Raw genomic sequence first — 18089 nt, 5'->3', positions numbered from 1 at the left:
AACCTTCACAGACATCACATTGTATCATACTCTAGTATCATTCTCTGTAATCATCAGTGAAGACAGAGATAATGAGTTGAATGTTTTTTTTCAACAGATTCGACACTGCAGTGTCACCCCCCTACAGCGTCACCTGTAGTCAGCCTGAAATCCGGAGCCACACCGCTGTCTCTCTCTCCCTCTCCACATTGCACCATTGCCCCTGTAAAAGGACCTCTCCCCACCTATCACGTTCCCTCACGACCAATGTTCCCTCTAAGCTGCGCGCGTGCGCAATTGCAAATCTAACCTGAATTGAAAATAAAATAAATACGTTAACAATTCTGTTTTGCAGTGTTAGTCAGTAAGTGACTGGCTGCTCCAGTATGGGATTAGAACGATGCCACCTTATCCCATAGTCCAGCCAATAATGCAATTCACATTCGTCTATATGCAGCTAATCAACGTTGTTCTGGCTCCTTAAGAGTCACCACTCACGTTATGTAGTGCTATACAAGTTCATGCAATCTTTATTCGTTTCTGGCACACTGTTCATTGCTACATTCAGTGCTACTTCTCGTTACTTCCTGTCTAACGGGAGAAGGACAGTTTGCTACTCCTGTGCCTGCCTATGCTGCCTCTTAATCCAGCACAGTCTGTAAGTTGGCAGTAATGTTGTGTTTTACCGGTGAATGTTTAGCACTAACTGCCGTGTGTTGTTTGTGATATTTTGAGAAAGTAAATTCACTCAATGATGTGCTTTATTAGTCATTAGCCTAGACGCTAATTAGCGCTAGCTAACCGCTAACGTTAGCTTGTTAGCTTGTTTCATTCTGCTTTGCTTTGCATAGTAACAGGTCATAGCATCTTCTAATTGTAAGAATGTTTGCTCACATGGGATATTTTGTGTTTGTTTACAGTTTTACCATTCATCCATTCATGTATTTCAACAAAGCCATGCTATGCATCCAATCAAATAAATCCACCAGAAAGGAACAACAGTGTGGTTTTTTTCTACATGGGATGATGGTTGTCTGTCTGCCTAGTTAAGTGGGAGGGCAGAATAGTAAAAAGACTGGCGAAATGGCTACTTCAGGAGGCAGTCTTCCAGACATCTGACCCAGACGCCACTATGCTGTCAGCAGAGGAGGAGCAGCTGGAGGTACGGTCCACCTGCTCTGGATCAACATCCAGATCCCGCAGCTCACTCGCCAAAGCAGCAGTCGAAGCACGGGCAAAGGCCGAAGCAGCACGCGCCAGAGCAGAGTTTACACGACAGGAGATTGAGGTGAAAATGAGGAAAGCAGAGTTAAGTGCTACATTAGAAGCACTAAAAGAAGAAAAGGAAGCAGAAGCTGCGCTCGCTGAAGCCAATGTATTTGAAGCAGCAATAGCAGAGGAGGTAAGCGGGGAAATGTGGTCATCTCGTGTGTCAGAAAAACAATATGGGGAATCACGACAGGGTCAAGAGAACTCACAACCAACACTGAACTCTCACGCTCTACTCCAGCTTCCAGCCTCAACCCAGTCATACAGACTAGAGAGTTATCTTGGATATTCTTCACCAGAGCATCGCAGAGAAGACTTGCCGGACCCCAAACACTTTACACCGATAAAACAATGTGACATCAGTCCAATCCCCGATCCAGCCACTTCACCTCAATATGTCCCACAGGTAAATCAACAGGACATCAAATATGAGATTGGCAGCCATCTGACACCAGCTGCTGATACCCAAGAAAAATGTGGCCAAAGGTATTTAAGTACCACACCGCAACCTATGAGCTTTTCCCCTTACACTCCACCTTTCCAGCCAACGCAATTCAACAACGGGAACAGTGACTTTGCTAATCTCGCTAAGTTTCTGGCAAAAAGAGAATTGGTGGCAGATGGTCTGACAAAGTTTACGGACAGAGCAGAGGACTACTGGGCATGGGGAGCTTCTTTCTGTAACGCTATTGAAGGGTTAAGCTTAAAGCCTAGCGAACAGTTAGATTTGCTGACCCGGTGGCTTGGAGAAGAGTCGTCTAAGCATGCCAAACGTATACGCTCTGTCCATCTCAACAATCCAGCACGTCGAGTTTGGAAACGGGCCTACGTCGAGTTTGGAAACGGCTACAAGAATGTTATGGCACCCCAGAGGCTATTGAGAAGTCGCTCCTTGACAGACTTGAACGCTTTCCTAGAGTGTCAAACAAGGACCCCCAGAATCTCAGAGAACTTGGCGACCTGCTTTCTGAAATTGATGCAGCCAAATCAGACGGCTCTTTACCTGGGCTAGTGTACAGGGAGTGCAGAATTATTAGGCAAGTTGTATTTTTGAGGAATAATTTTATTATTGAACAACAACCATGTTCTCAATGAACCCAAAAAACTCAATATCAAATCTGAATGTTTTTGGAAATAGTTTTTAGTTTGTTTTTAGTTTTAACTATTTTAGGGGGATATCTGTGTGTGCAGATGACTATTACTGTGCATAATTATTAGGCAACTTAACAAAAAACAAATATATACCCATTTCAATTATTTATTCTTACCAGTGAAACCAATATAACATCTCCACATTCACAAATATACATTTCTGACATTCAAAAACAAAACAAAAACAAATCAGCGACCAATATAGCCACCTTTCTTTGCAAGGACACTCAAAAGCCTGCCATCCATGGATTCTGTCAGTGTTTTGATCTGTTCACCGTCAACATTGCGTGCAGCAGCAACCACATCCTCCCAGACACTGTTCAGAGAGGTGTACTGTTTTCCCTCCTTGTAAATCTCACATTTGATGATGGACCACAGGTTCTCAATGGGGATCAGATCAGGTGAACAAGGTGGCCATGTCATTAGTTTTTCTTCTTTTATACCCTTTCTTGCCAGCCACGCTGTGGAGTACTTGGACGCGTGTGATGGAGCATTGTCCTGCATGAAAATCATGTTTTTCTTGAAGGATGCAGACTTCTTCCTGTACCACTGCTTGAAGAAGGTGTCTTCCAGAAACTGGCAGTAGGACTGGGAGTTGAGCTTGACTCCATCCTCAACCCGAAAAGGCCCCACAAGCTCATCTTTGATGATACCAGTCCAAACCAGTACTCCACCTCCACCTTGCTGGCGTCTGAGTCGGCCTGGAGCCCTCTGCCCTTTACCAATCCAGCCACGGGCCCATCCATCTGGCCCATCAAGACTCACTCTCATTTCATCAGTCCATAAAACCTTAGAAAAATCAGTCTTGAGATATTTCTTGGCCCAGTCTTGACGTTTCAGCTTGTGTGTCTTGTTCAGTGGTGGTCGTCTTTCAGCCTTTCTTACCTTGGCCATGTCTCTGAGTATTGCACACCTTGTGCTTTTGGGCACTCCAGTGATGTTGCAGCTCTGAAATATGGCCAATCTGGTGGCAAGTGGCATCTTGGCAGCTGCACGCTTGACTTTTCTCAGTTCATGGGCAGTTATTTTGCGCCTTGGTTTTTCCACACGCTTCTTGCGACCCTGTTGACTATTTTGAATGAAACGCTTGATTGTTCGATGATCACGCTTCAGAAGCTTTGCAATTTTGAGACTGCTGCATCCCTCTGCAAGATATCTCACTATTTTTGACTTTTCTGAGCCTGTCAAGGCCTTCTTTTGACCCATTTTGCCAAAGGAAAGGAAGTTGCCTAATAATTATGCACACCTGATATAGGGTGTTGATGTCATTAGACCACACCCCTTCTCATTACAGAGATGCACATCACCTAATATGCTTAATTGGTAGTAGGCTTTCGAGCCTATACATCTTGGAGTAAGACAACATGCGGACAAAATACTCATTTGCCTAATAATTCTGCACTCCCTGTATTTGGACACAACACGTGGCATTGCCCCGATAGTTGATAAGTTGCCAACAAATCTTCAAGACAGGTGGATGTCAGAGGGGACTAAATACAAGCAGAGACATGATGTATATTTCCCTCCATTCTCATTCTTCTGTCGCTTCATACAAGATGAAGCGAAAATGAGAAATGACCCCAGTTTTAAGTCTACTGTATCAGATCCCACATCCTATCCAACAACTCACGACAACCACTGTACTAGATTTGTCAAGTCAAGACCACCTGTTGCCGTCCACAAAACAGAGGTAAACAAAACTCACAAACCAAGCTTAGGCAGCACGAGTGAGTTCACAAACAAACTGTGTCCCATCCACAAGAAACCGCACCCGTTAAAGAAGTGTAGAGGTTTCAGGGAAAAGACACTAGATGAGTGTAAGGCATACCTCAGAGAACACAACATCTGTTTTAGGTGCTGCGATTCCTCAGCTTACCAAGCTAAAGACTGTAAGGAAGAGATCACTTGCCTAGAGTACAACATCAACAAACACGTTGCAGCGCTGCATGCAGGTCCAGCTCCATGGACACAAAACACAAAAGCTCAAAACATTGCCCCAGACCAGGACAGGGAGGAGCATGGTGGGGAGAGTAGCTTAGACTTGGAGACTAGCTCAGCATGCACTCAAGTTTGTGGGGACGTTCCTGCTCCAAAATATTTCAAGCCTACATTTATCCAAAGGGGCATCCAGACAAAAAGGTCAAGGTTTACGCTATCATAGATGACCAGAGCAATAGGTCATTAGCGAAGTCAAATCTTTTCGACACCTTTGGCATCCCAATGAGCAACCTAGCGCCATACACACTTAAGACATGTACAGGGGTTTCCACTACAAATGGCCGCTTAGCTGAGAACCTCTTTATACAGTCTGTTGATGGCCAGTTCAGCTCTCCTCTGCCTTCTTTGCTCGAGTGTGACTCACTCCCAGACAACAAGAATGAAATCCCAACGCAAGAGATTGCTCTAGCCCATCAACACCTCAAACACCTAGCAGATCATATGCAGCCCCTAGACCCTGAGGCTGAGATTATGTTGCTGTTAGGCCGAGACATAATGCAAGTGCACAAAGTGTATGAACGAGTGAATGGACCAGTCAATGCTCCATTTGCCCAGAGACTTGCACTTGGGTGGGTTATTGTAGGTGATGTATGCCTAGGAGGAGCCCATAAGCCAGCCATCCATCCTATGATGTGTTCTAGAGAACGGGCGTCCAAGTCTCCTAACACCCTGTCAAAACAGCTTTCATGTCAAAGAGCAGTCACACAACAAATCCTGGGACACTCACAGTTCATGTCAAATAGGGAAACACATATTCCAGCAAAGTGAAAAGGACGAAGAGGACCAAGCCTTTCTGGAAATTATGGAAAGAGACTTTTACCAAGACGATGCAAATAGCTGGACAGCTCCACTTCCTTTCCGTACACCGAGAACCCGCCTCCCAAACAACAGAAACCAAGCACTCAGCCGCTTACAGTCGTTGCGCCGCACATTAAATAAACGCCCTAAGATGGAGAGACATTTTATGGATTTTATGCAGGGGTTGTTTGACAGGGATCACGCCGAACCAGAACCAGCTCTCGAAGAAGGAGAAGAATGCTGGTATCTGCCCTTCTTTGGCGTTTATCACCCGCAGAAGCCCGGGAATATCAGGGTGGTATTTGACTCAAGTGCTAAGTTTCAGGGAGTGTCCTTAAATGATGTGCTGCTCAAAGTTCCAAATATGAATAACAGTCTGATTGGGGTGCTCATCCGTTTCAGAGAAGAAACGGTGGCTGTCACAGCGGACATACAACAAATGTTCCACTGCTTTCAGGTGTGAGAAGACCACAGGAACTTCCTCCGGTTCCTTTGGTACCGCAACAATGACCCAAGAGAGCCAGTTGTCGAGTACAGAATGAAAGTGCACTTGTTCGGCAACGGCCCTTCCCCAGCGGTGGCAATTTTCGGTCTGAGAAAGGCAGCACACCTGTTCGACACACAGCACTATTCAGAGGCCAAACAGTTTGTTCAAAGACATTTCTATGTCGATGATGGACTCAAATCCCTCCCTACAGAGTCAGAGGCAATTAAGCTCCTCAAAGACACACAGGGGCTGCTCGCTGCGTCCAACCTGAGGCTCCACAAAATAGCTTCAAACAGCCCAAATGTCATGAAAGCATTCTCTACTGTAGACTTGGCAAGCGGGCTCAAGGACATAGATTTCAACACAGAGTTTCCTCCAATGCAGAGAAGCTTAGGAGTGTGTTGGAACATTGAAGGCGACACCTTCACATTCAGAGTCTCTCAAACCGAAAAGCCTTACACGAAAAGAGGTGTTCTGTCCACTATCAACAGCCTTTTTGACCCGCTGGGGTTTGCAGTGCCAGTGAGCATCAAGGGGAGGGCACTGTTGCGGGAGCTGACAAAAGAGACTTGTGGGTGGGATGAGACTCTTCCAGAGGGCATGTTCAAAGAGTGGACAGAATGGAAGAATGCTCTCAAACAACTCAAGCAAATCCGTATCCCGAGGCCATACCTCTCCTTCTCCTTTCTTGGTGCAAAGCACAGAGAAATCTGTGTCTTCTGTGATGCATCAACCCAGGCTATTGCAGCTGTGGCTTACCTGAAGTTAACGAACAAAAATGGTGAGACAGAGTTTGCGTTCATATTCGGGAAAGCCAAATTTGCCCCCAAGCCTGATCTTACCATTCCCAGGCTCGAGCTGTGTGCATCGGTGTTAGCGGTGGAAGTTGGGGAGCTAATCAGAGATGAAATGGACATTCAGATTAGGAACATGCGCTTCTTCTCCGACAGCAAAGTCGTTCTTGGCTATATCTACAATGAGGCAAGAAGATTTCATGTTTTCGTGAACAACCAGGTGCAACGCATCAGACGAGCAACAGTACCAACTCAGTGGGGCTATGTACCCTCGGTGCACAACCCGGCCGATCACGGATCCAGATCTCTACCTGCCGAAAAACTGTTATTCAGCACATGGTTGAAAGGGCCGGAGTTTCCCTTAAAGCCCTTACAGAGCAACTCATCAGATACATTCCAACTTCAAAACCCCGACTCAGACATTGAAGTTCGTCCCTTGATCACTGCCATCATTCAAACATCATGGCCCTGTTTAAAGACTGCAAACTTAGAATCTTTCTCCAGCTGGCAGTCCCTTACCAGGGCAGTTGCACGTTTGGCACACATTGCACGCACCTTTAAGGTAAAGCAATCAGACGGACAATGTAAGGGATGGCATATATGTCATGAACTCACTACCTCAGATTTTGAGCAAGCAAGAGAGACGGTTATAAAAGCAGTCCAACAAGAAAGCTTCCCAGAGGAACTCAAACAAATAGAGTCAGGGAAGGACATCCCAAAGAAAAGCTTAAAGCTTTCTCCCTACCTTGACAAATCAGGCCTCCTGAGGCTTGGCGGACGCCTTCTTCATTCTGACCTTGAGTCCGCAGAAAAACACCCCTTGATTATGCCGCACAAACACCATGTAACTAACCTGTTAGTCCGCTATTACCATGAAAGCGTCAGGCACCAGGGGCGTCATCTTACAGAGGGTGCTTTAAGATCCGCAGGTTACTGGGTCTTAGGAGGTAAACGCCAGATTAGCAGCCTCATTTACTCATGCGTAGTTTGTCGCAAGCTAAGGGGAGTAACACAGTTCCAAAAAATGTCAGATCTTCCTGCAGAACGTCTTAGTGCTGAGCCTCCATTCTCTTACGTAGGCATAGATGTGTTCGGGCCACGGTCGGTTGCCTCTCGTCGTACTCAAATCAAATCAAATCACTTTTATTGTCACATCACATGTGCAGGTACATTGGTACAGCACATGTGAGTGAAATTCTTGTGTGCGAGCTTCACAAGCAACAGAGTTGTGCAAAATACAATAATGTAAACAAGCAAAATACAAGAATGGCTACATCTGAAACTAATAAATATATGTACAATATATAATAGTATATGCATTTCTGGATGTGTATACTAAATATTTTTCTACGTGTGTGTGTGTGTGTGTGTGTGTGTGTGTGTACACATATTTTACAAATTAAATAGAGTAAACAATAAATAAAATATATAAAATAAAATATACAGAGTGAGACATGTGCAAAACAGTGGCGTTACTGTACAGTACTCGGGGCGGACTTGCCAGCAGCAAACGATGGGCAATGATGTTCACCTGCATGAGCACAAGGGCAGTTCACCTTGAGATCATAGAGGGGATGGACACATCTAGCTTCATTAACGCTCTCCGCAGGTTCCTTTCAGTCAGAGGACCTGCAAAGCAATTGAGATCGGATTGTGGAACTAACTTCACAGGAGCCTCCAGGGAGCTAGGGTTTGACAAAAGGATTCCTTGTGACCCACGTGTTAAATCCTTCCTAAATTATCATGGATGTAGTTGGGTCTTCAACCCTCCCTACTCTTCTCGCATGGGGGGAAGTTGGGAGCGGATGATAGGAGTGGCACGTAAGATATTGGACTCCCAGCTCGCTCAACTTGGTTCCAGGCCCCTCACGCACGATGTCCTGACCACCTTCATGGCAGAGGTGGCTGCCATCATCAACGCATGGCCGCTGGTTCCAGTGTCAAGTGATCCCGATGTCCCGTGCATCCTTACTCCCGCCACACTCCTCACGCAAAAAGTTGGTGCACCTCCAACACCCTTAGGTGACTTCGGGGAGAAGGACCTCTACAGGCAACAGTGGAAAAGAGTTCAGAGTCTGGCCAACTCTTTCTGGCATCGCTGGCGTAAGGAGTACTTATCAACAGTGCAATGCCGCCGCAAGTGGCATTCCACCAAGCCAAACCTGCCGCAGGGGGATGTGGTCCTCCTGAAAGATCCTCTCGTGAAGAGAAATCAGTGGCCCATGGGGGTGATTGCAAAGGTTCATCCTAGTAGTGACGGACTTGTCAGGAAGGTAGAAGTCAAGGTGGTGAAAGTTGGTAAAGCCAAAGTTTACTTTAGGCCAGTCACAGACGTTGTTTTAGCAAAAATTTAATTTTTGACATTCTACCGGAAGTGCTACTTCTCATTACTTCCTGTCTAACGGGAGAAGGACAGTTTGCTACTCCTGTGCCTGCCTATGCTGCCTCTTAATCCAGCACAGTCTGTAAGTTGGCAGTAATGTTGTGTTTTACCGGTGAATGTTTAGCACTAACTGCCATGTGTTGTTTGTGATATTTTGAGAAAGTAAATTCACTCAATGATGTGCTTTATTAGTCATTAGCCTAGACACTAATTAGCGCTAGCTAACTGCTAACGTTAGCTTGTTTCGTTCTGCTTTGCTTTGCATAGTAACAGGTCATAGCATCTTCTAATTGTAAGAATGTTTGCTCACATGGGATATTTTGTGTTTGTTTACAGTTTTACCATTCATCCATTCATGTATTTCAACAAAGCCATGCTATGCATCCAATCAAATAAATCCACCAGAAAGGAACAACGGTGTGGTTTTTTTCTACATGGGATGATGGTTGTCTGTCTGCCTAGTTAAGTGCGAGGGCAGACTAAACGTCGTTGACAGGCTTTGACAGCGTCCTTATGTGCTGACACCGGTGTTTTAGCTAGCAAAGCGGTGTGGCTGATGTGGAGTGAAGCCACGTTAATGACAACGTGTACAACCATTGGAGATGTGAGCAGGACAGACGGAACAATTGACGTAAAAAGTGTGGACTTTATACCAGTTTTTAAATTGTGTTGATAGGCCACGTAAAACCAGAGCTATGATAAAAAATAAATGCAATGTTTGTTTTTTTTTTGTTTTTTTTTCCTGAATACTATCGTTGTTTATATTACTGCGGAAAGAAATGGTAAAAACTGCATATTATAAGGAAAATAAAGCACTCTCTACCTGTGAGCAAAAACAAAACCAGCCCCCCACCCCCCACCCCACCAGCCTTTCCGATTAGTGGAAGAATGTGCCATGTCGACCAATCAAAAAATGATATGGCAACATGGCATTTTAGGAGTGACAGCGGTGTTTTGAGATGTGAGAGATTTGCGACGTTTAGCGCAAATCTTGTGTAGTTAGTGTGTAGTGTAGTCAATAGTTTTGTTGTGTGTGTCAGAACAATGAGGCGACTCCTGAATGTTACAGGTGTTACAGGAGTGATACATCTGTTGTCAGGCGTGCAGGTATCAGGCTTGTGATGCTCTCCTTTATCTCATAGTGGACAGAAGTTCTTTTTTGGAGTGGCACAAATAATTTGTGCGGCATCAAATTTGATGCAGAACACCTGATTGTTCTGTAAATCAGGTGTAAAAGTCAGAATGCTGACGTGACCACAGTGCACACGTCTGCTGTTGCTCATAGTGGTCCAAGGGATCACTCATGGAGGGTGGCCTTTTGTTGTGGGCAGTCTGAGGTACACCTGTGCACTACTCATGATGTCAGATCAGCATCCTGATGTGGCACACCTGTGAGGTGGGATGGATTATCTCAATATAGCAGATGTGCCCACTACCACACATTTGGACTGATTTGTGACCACTGTTTGGGAGGGATGGTTATATTGTGTATCTGGAATGAATTTTAGGTCTCTACGTCCATCCCATGGGGAATGGGAGCAGTAACAAAGGTGTTGCGTTTATATTTTTGTTGAGTGTACATTTTTAAAGATATGCAGGTTATCTTTCTGTGGCCAAGTGAGTCACCTGATCAACTGAGTGAAGCATGCTTTTCAGTTGTTGAACAGAAAACTGAAGTAAAGCCTAGCTAAGCATTTCAGAGAAGGCAACACAGCATTTGCAGTTAAAATGCCTTAAGCCTATAACCCATGGATATCACCAAAGGATTTTCATCCAAGTGAATAATAACTCAGATGCCAAAATATTAAACAACATAAGTTTAAAAGACAAAACACTGGATTTGTCCCATGGCCAGGGACAAATGTTGCATGAAGGTAGAATAAATTCATACCTGGCACTGATACATATTTTTTTGGTCCAGTCACAAGTGGACAGGTGTGGATGTACAAGGGATCCAATAACCATTTGCGAGATTAAGTAGGCAGGTCCCAAGTTAAACTAATCTTAACTTTGAAGTGAACAACTGACGTGATTAGAAATGGAAATGGATGGCAACAGTTAATTAACATATGTCAGTGTGGGAAATACATGAGAGGACAACTATGCAAGCAACTATACCCCATATGTGACACTGTATTTCAAATAAAGTGAGGCACAAAAACTAAACTGATGTGGAAGTGCCAAAACGTTTAGTCCCTCTAATGGCCACTTTGGGCTGATCCCAAGAATGAGTCGATCTATTCGATATATTCCCTCATGCTAAAGCATTAAAAGCTTTTTCCAAAGCCTGGTACAATAAACAGTTTTGACCTCTATCCATAGATTCCCCCTTCACAACAGCTGTATAGTAGGTAAATTTATTACATACAAAAGACATGCTGTGGAAGAGAGCCAGAGATGAATGATAATTAATAATTCTATGCAGAGAGGTCTATAAACACATACTGAGTGACTGAAGGTGACTAAAGTAGAAATACTCAATGCATCATGGGAATCCCCCAGCAGCCTACACCTATTGCAGCATAACTAAGGGGCGATTCAGGGTCACTTGATCCAGCCCTAAGTATATGCTTTAGCAAAAAGGAAAGTCTGAAGCCTAATCTTAAAAGTTGAGGTAGTGTCTGTCTCCTGAATCCAAACTGGAAGCTGGTTCCATAGAAGATGGCCTGAAAACTGAAGGCTCTGCCTCCCATTCTACTTTTAAATACTCTAGGGACAACAAGTAAGCCTGCAGTGTGAGAGCGAAGTGCTCTAATGGGTTGATATGGTACTACCCACATAGCAATATTGGTATGGCCCGAATCTGGCCCACACAATGTGCTTACACATGGCCCACATACCGGAAACAACGAAGGCCCTGTGGTGGCCCAGATCGGGTTGCTAGAGGTGGCCAAGACATGGGCCAGCACAAGGCCAGCTACAGACACACTGGTGGCCCTGTGCTGGCCCAGAACAGTTTCAGCTCTGGCCCCAGATGTTAGTCTAATGTGTACCTTAATCAAGCCATGTAATAACAACATGTGCTGAATTTAGTACAGATTAAAAATGTCTCAACAAAGGTAATGCAGCAAATTTATTTTGAATTGAATAATTTATAATTAACAATATATCAAAATATTCTGCTGGAACATAATAGTGCAAAAGTAATATGACAAAACTCTTTCTTATATAACTGATTCTTATATAGCGCTTTTTTTTTTACTCTCACACTCACTTTCTCTAAACTGAGTGCTTACTAAGTACATTCACAGAGCAACTTGGTTTGGTATCTTGCTCAAGGATACTTGACATGCAAACTGGAGGTGCCACGGATAGAACCACTAACCTTCCAATCAGTAGGTGAGCTGCTCTAGCTCCTGAGCTATAGCCACTGGCAAACATGAGTAAACCTTCACAAGGTACAGTTCAGGGGAACCCAGCCAGCATCACGCCTCGTCAGCTGGGGGTCCTGGAGGACCCATCCAGCACATTGTTGTGTCCACTGACGGCTCTGGGGAGCCCATTCAGCCACCACCTGCATCACCACCTGCAACTTCCACACCGTCGCCTGCAGCGTCTGGTCCCACAGCTGCCACGCTGCCGTCTGGTCCCACCCCCTCTGGTCCCACCCTGTCTGGTCCTGGGGTTGCTACACCGCCGTCAGATCCAACTCGGCCTGTACCACCTCGCCTTCGCCGGCCACTCTCCATGCCCCTACCTGGACGTCATTATCGTTAAGGGCGGCTTCCTGAACGAGTTTGTCGCCGCCGCTGGCTTTGTGGCCAGCCCCCAGACCTGCTCTGTCGCCGCCACTGCCTTCCGCATGGCCGGCCTCCGGACCTGTTCTGTCGCCACCGCTGGCTTTGCGGTTGGCCTCCTGACCTGCTCTGTTGCCGCCACTGCCTTCCGCGTGGCCGGCCTGCTGATTTGCTTCGCCGGCCGGCCCCCTGAACTGTTTTGGCTCTTGTGCTGTCGCCCTGCTGTCATGTTAGATCTAGTTTGGTTTTGTTTTGATCTGTTTTCCTGTGTTTCTGAACTTATGCTCCTTATCTTTTGGTTGTTTTGAAATTTAAATGCCAGTCCTTACTTTCAAAATTCTTTTCCATGGTTTCTACCTTATAGCAATACATATTATTTAGCGGATGAATGCATCAAAATACTCCAAAAGGCAGCAACAGCACAAACATCGTGGACCCAGATAAAACTGAGGTTATTGTACTCATCTCTAAAAATCATAGAAATATGTTATCTCTAAAATTAGAAATATTCTGTCTTAAAGCTGAAAGACTAGTTCATATATTATTACTTCTAGGCTGGATTACTGTAATTCATTATTATCAGGATGTCCTTAAAACTCCCTGAAAAGCCTTCAGTTAATCCAAAATACTGCAGCAAGAGTACGAATAAGAATAAGAATAACCTTATACCCACATAGCACGCAGGTCTGACCCAGATCTGGTGTCAAGCCAGCACTGCTGGCTGACTTCTGGCATGGTAAGTGGTACATCATCCAGATATGGGCCAGGCCTGGCACAGATGGCACTGTTTATGTGATGGCATGCCATATCTGGCTCAATTGTGGTTTGGTTTATGTGGCCCAGGCTCATAGAAAACGGGTCTGGCCCGGATCTGGCATTGAGCTGGCACTTCTGACTGACTGGTGTCATGGCAGGGTTTATGTCAACCAGATGTGGGCCAGGACTGGCAATGATGGTACTATTTATGTTGCTATTTTGTTGCTATATTTGTTTTAGTTTGAAGGCCCTAATGCCGTGTTGTAATACTATACTGCTCTACAAAGTACTGACTCAGGGGGCTGAATAATTATGCACACCCCACTTTTCAGTTGTTTATTTGTAAAAAAATGTTTGGAATCATGTATGATATCCATTCCACTTCTACACCACTTTGTATTGGTCTTTCACGTGGAATTCCAATAACATTGATTCATGTTTGTGGCTGTAATGTGACAAAATGTGGGAAAGTTCAAGGGGGCCAAATACTTTTGCAAGCCACTGTAGTTGTGATGGTGGCTGAGTAGTTGACAGGACTGAAGACGGACAAGCATTTTCAGTCACGGATCGTCTTCAAAGAAAACAGAATGATAGGCAGCCGACATCCAAAGAAGAGACTTGTAATGTCCCTCCAATAGTCTGGAGAGCTATTCTTGCAGATTACTAAAAAAAAACCTGTAAGATCATTTGCCTCAGAGAGTTCAGGCTTGTGTTGAAGGGTAAGTGTTTTCATCCCAAATACTGAATTTTAGAATAATACACAAACTATGTTTTTGCCTTCATCAAATTCCGTTCTTTTGAATTCTTTTACCGACTGAGAAAGACTTCTGACTCAGAGTGGTCAAGCTCAAAAAATCATCTTTATTGTACATTTCCGGAAATGGAGAACCGTAGAGACGAGCACGCACCCACAGCTCTAAAAGCATTGCAAACGAAAATGGATATATATAGTTCTGCTATACGTCACACGCAGTTTCGATCTGGAGTGCACTCTGCTTAGTTTCACTTTGTCTGCCACGCTTCCTGTTCTCTGCACAAGGCGTGCAGTCTCCTGTCAGTTCTCTGTGACTTTTGGCACACATTCTAACTCACAGGGGTGTTTTCCTACACTGGCCTCTATAAAACAATATAAACAGAAAATAAGCATTAAGAATATATATTTATTTCGTAACACCTTCTAAACCATATTTTTATTTAAATTTTCGCATCTCAGTAAATTGCCATATCTACAGTGGGGCAAAAAAGTATTTAGTCAGCCACGATTGTGCAAGTTCCCCCACTTAAAATGATGACAGAGGTCAGTAATTTGCACCAGAGGTACACTTCAACTGTGAGAGACAGAATGTGAAAAAAAAAATCCATGAATTCACATGGTAGGATTTGTAAAGAATTTATTCGTAAATTAGGGTGGAAAATAAGTATTTGGTCACCTCAAACAAGGAAAATCTCTGGCTCTCACAGACCTGTAACGTCTTCTGTAAGAAGCTTTTCTGTCCCCCACTCGTTACCTGTATGAATGGCACCTGTTTGAACTCATCATCTGTATAAAAGACACCTGTCCACAGCCTCAAACAGTCAGACTCCAAACGCCGCCATGGCCAAGACCAAAGAGCTTTCGAAGGACACCAGGAAAAGTATTGTAGACCTGCACCAGACTGGGAAGAGTGAATCTACAATAGGCAAGCAGCTTGGTGTGAAAAAATCAACTGTGGGAGCAATCATCAGAAAATGGAAGACATACAAGACCACTGATAATCTCCCTCGATCTGGGGCTCCACGCAAGATCTCATCCCGTGGGGTCAAAATGATCATGAGAACGGTGAGCAAAGATCCCAGAACCACACGGGGAGACCTGGTGAATGACCTGCAGAGAGCTGGGACCAAAGTAACAAAGGTCACCAACACACTACAACGGCAGGGAATCAAATCCCGCAGTGCCAGACGTGTTCCGCTGCTGAAGCCAGTGCATGTCCAGGCCCGTCTGAAGTTTGCCAGAGAGCACATGAATGATACAGCAGAGGATTGGGAGAATGTCATGTGGTCAGATGAAACCAAAGTAGAACTTTTTGGTATAAACTCAACTCGTCGTGTTTGGAGGAAGAAGAATACTGAGTTGCATCCCAAGAACACCATACCTACTGTGAAGCATGGGGGTGGAAACATCATGCTATGGGGCTTTTTTTCTGCCAAGGGGACAGGACGACTGATCCGTGTTAAGGACAGAATGAATGGGGCCATGTATCGTGAGATTTTGAGCCAAAACCTCCTTCCATCAGTGAGAACTTTGAAGATGAAACAAGGCTGGGTCTTCCAACATGACAATGATCCAAAACACACCGCCCGGGCAACAAAGGAGTGGCTCTGTAAGAAGCATTTGAAAGTCCTGGAGTGGCCTAGCCAGTCTCCAGACCTCAACCCCATAGAAAATCTGTGGCGGGAGTTGAAAGTCCGTGTTGCTCGGCGACAGCCCCAAAACATCACTGCTCTCGAGAAGATCTGCATGGAGGAATGGGCCAAGATACCAGCTACTGTGTGTGCAAACCTGGTAAAGACGTATAGTAAACGTTTGACCTCTGTTATTGCCAACAAAGGTTATGTTACAAAGTATTGAGTTGTATTTTTGTTATTGACCAAATACTTATTTTCCACCCTAATTTACGAATAAATTCTTTACAAATCCTACCATGTGGATTCATGGATTTTTTTTCACATTCTGTCTCTCACAGTTGAAGTGTACCTCTGGTGCAAATTACTGACCTCTGTCATCATTTTAAGTGGGGGAACTTGCACAATCGGTGGCTGACTAAATACTTTTTTGCCCCACTGTATTTCCTAGTTTCATAGAAAAACATCCCGTTAGACCTGAGCAATTCTTTTCTTGCCAACTGTGAAATTAAATATTTAGCCAACATGAGATCAATGTTAACATTAGCTTAGCTGCCAAAAGGAGAGACTGAGGACACCAGCATCAGACTGATATGTAGTGTCAGACTGACAGGGTGACAGAGTTGTCTGATTGCTACACTGTAAAAAAAAAACAAACGTTTCGAAAACTTAAAAACTCAAGGCAACCCACTGCATTTATGTTTTTAGGTTCTGATGGATAACTTATAATTTCAAGTTTAGAAGCAAAGTTGATTCAGCTAATGTTTTCGTGTTTACAAAATTAATAATTGTGCTTTTTCTTAACTCATATTTTATTGTTTTGCCAACGCATTTCCTAAAGTTTACACAAGGTATTAGTTTTAGTTTTGGCGACGTATTTCCTAAGGTTTACAAAAGGTATTAGTTTTAGTTTTGGCAATGTATTTCCTAACGTTTACACAACATTTTTTTTTTAGTTTTGCCAATCGATTTCCTAAAGTTTAGAAAAAGTATCTTTTATAGTTTCCATGAGGTGCTCCCTGTTGTACCAATGAATGTTTACAGAGTTGATTTTCAAATAACTTTGTGTTCAAACACAACTGCACCACTGACAATGTTGACTTTTGAGATCAGCCATCTTTAACATACTGACAACATTCAGCCACAAATAAAGTCCTTCCAAAAACACAAAAAAGTCAAATTTTTGTAACAAATGTTACTCATTCAATTTTAAAGGTGTGGTATTGTCATGCAGAATATCAAACCTATCTTGATAGATAGTCACTAACAAACAGATTCAAAACATCAGATGGCAGGATGTGAACGACTTCTATCTGGTTTACATACAGCAAACAACTTTCAAACACATTTTTCCACCACTTGTCTTTTAATAGTAATGGTATCAACATTAATTTCCTCTGAAGTTCAGTATTGCGCCACATTTGTTATAAAACTAGTACAAATGTACCTAAAACCAGATTATAAAAATTGTGTAAAACAGTTCAAGTTAGAATAAACACTTTCAACATTTTATAAAAACTTGTTATACATGAAATCTGCAATCAGTCATGCAAGCTACATTAAGTAAAGTTAGAACAGAAGAGATTGATTCAGAACTTTCTGAACCTTACCATTTTCTTAAAGCCAGAAATTAACTTTTTTCAGAGCAACGAAACCCAAAAACTGTAAATCAAAGCAAATTGCTGCATTCTGTTTTACACAAGTTGCATTTGAGTTGAACATGTTTGGTTAAGAGCTTTTTTTTGAAGCTTCTTATTCTCTGGGAACAGGTAGATGTCAACTCCATAAAAATGTGTTGCACAGCTTCAAATGTGTACTTGAGTTCTTTGGGAAACTCCATGTTGAGCCCATAAAGTAGGCCAAACAGGTAGGCAAAGGCAGTGGGAAGGTCTGGCAGATCATCAAGAATAATGTCCTCTTCCAAAACAATGGCAGTGTTGACCACTGTGGACTGCGAGTTGGGTCCCATGTAGTCCTCCAGAACAGTGAGGATGCCCACCGTAACACCTCGGGTTGCCCTCTCAACTGGATCTGTATCCTATGCAAAATAAAAAAAACAACAGTACATATAAGTCTCTGAAAACCAAATCCGAAGATTGAGTAGATTTTCATGCTCACCAGACATGTTAAGAAGAGTTTGGTCTCGTCGTCGCGAACAAATATCTGTAACCCTTCCAAACTGATGGTTCGTCGATGCTCGACTATGTTTGAGACCTAAAACAAGGAAATCAAATAAGACTCAGTCTCATTTATAAACCTACCATTTTGTTTTTAAAACACATTAAGTTTTGTTGCTAAAAATACAGCCTTAAGAAATAAGATGTTGAAATTAGTTATTGCAGATAATTGCT

Source organism: Rhamphochromis longiceps, linkage group LG2 (assembly GCF_057381845.1).
Source record: "Rhamphochromis longiceps isolate RC_006_pf linkage group LG2, R_longiceps_female_GT1.1, whole genome shotgun sequence".
NCBI classification, from domain to species: domain Eukaryota; kingdom Metazoa; phylum Chordata; class Actinopteri; order Cichliformes; family Cichlidae; genus Rhamphochromis; species Rhamphochromis longiceps.
This window is presented reverse-complemented; position numbering follows the sequence as displayed.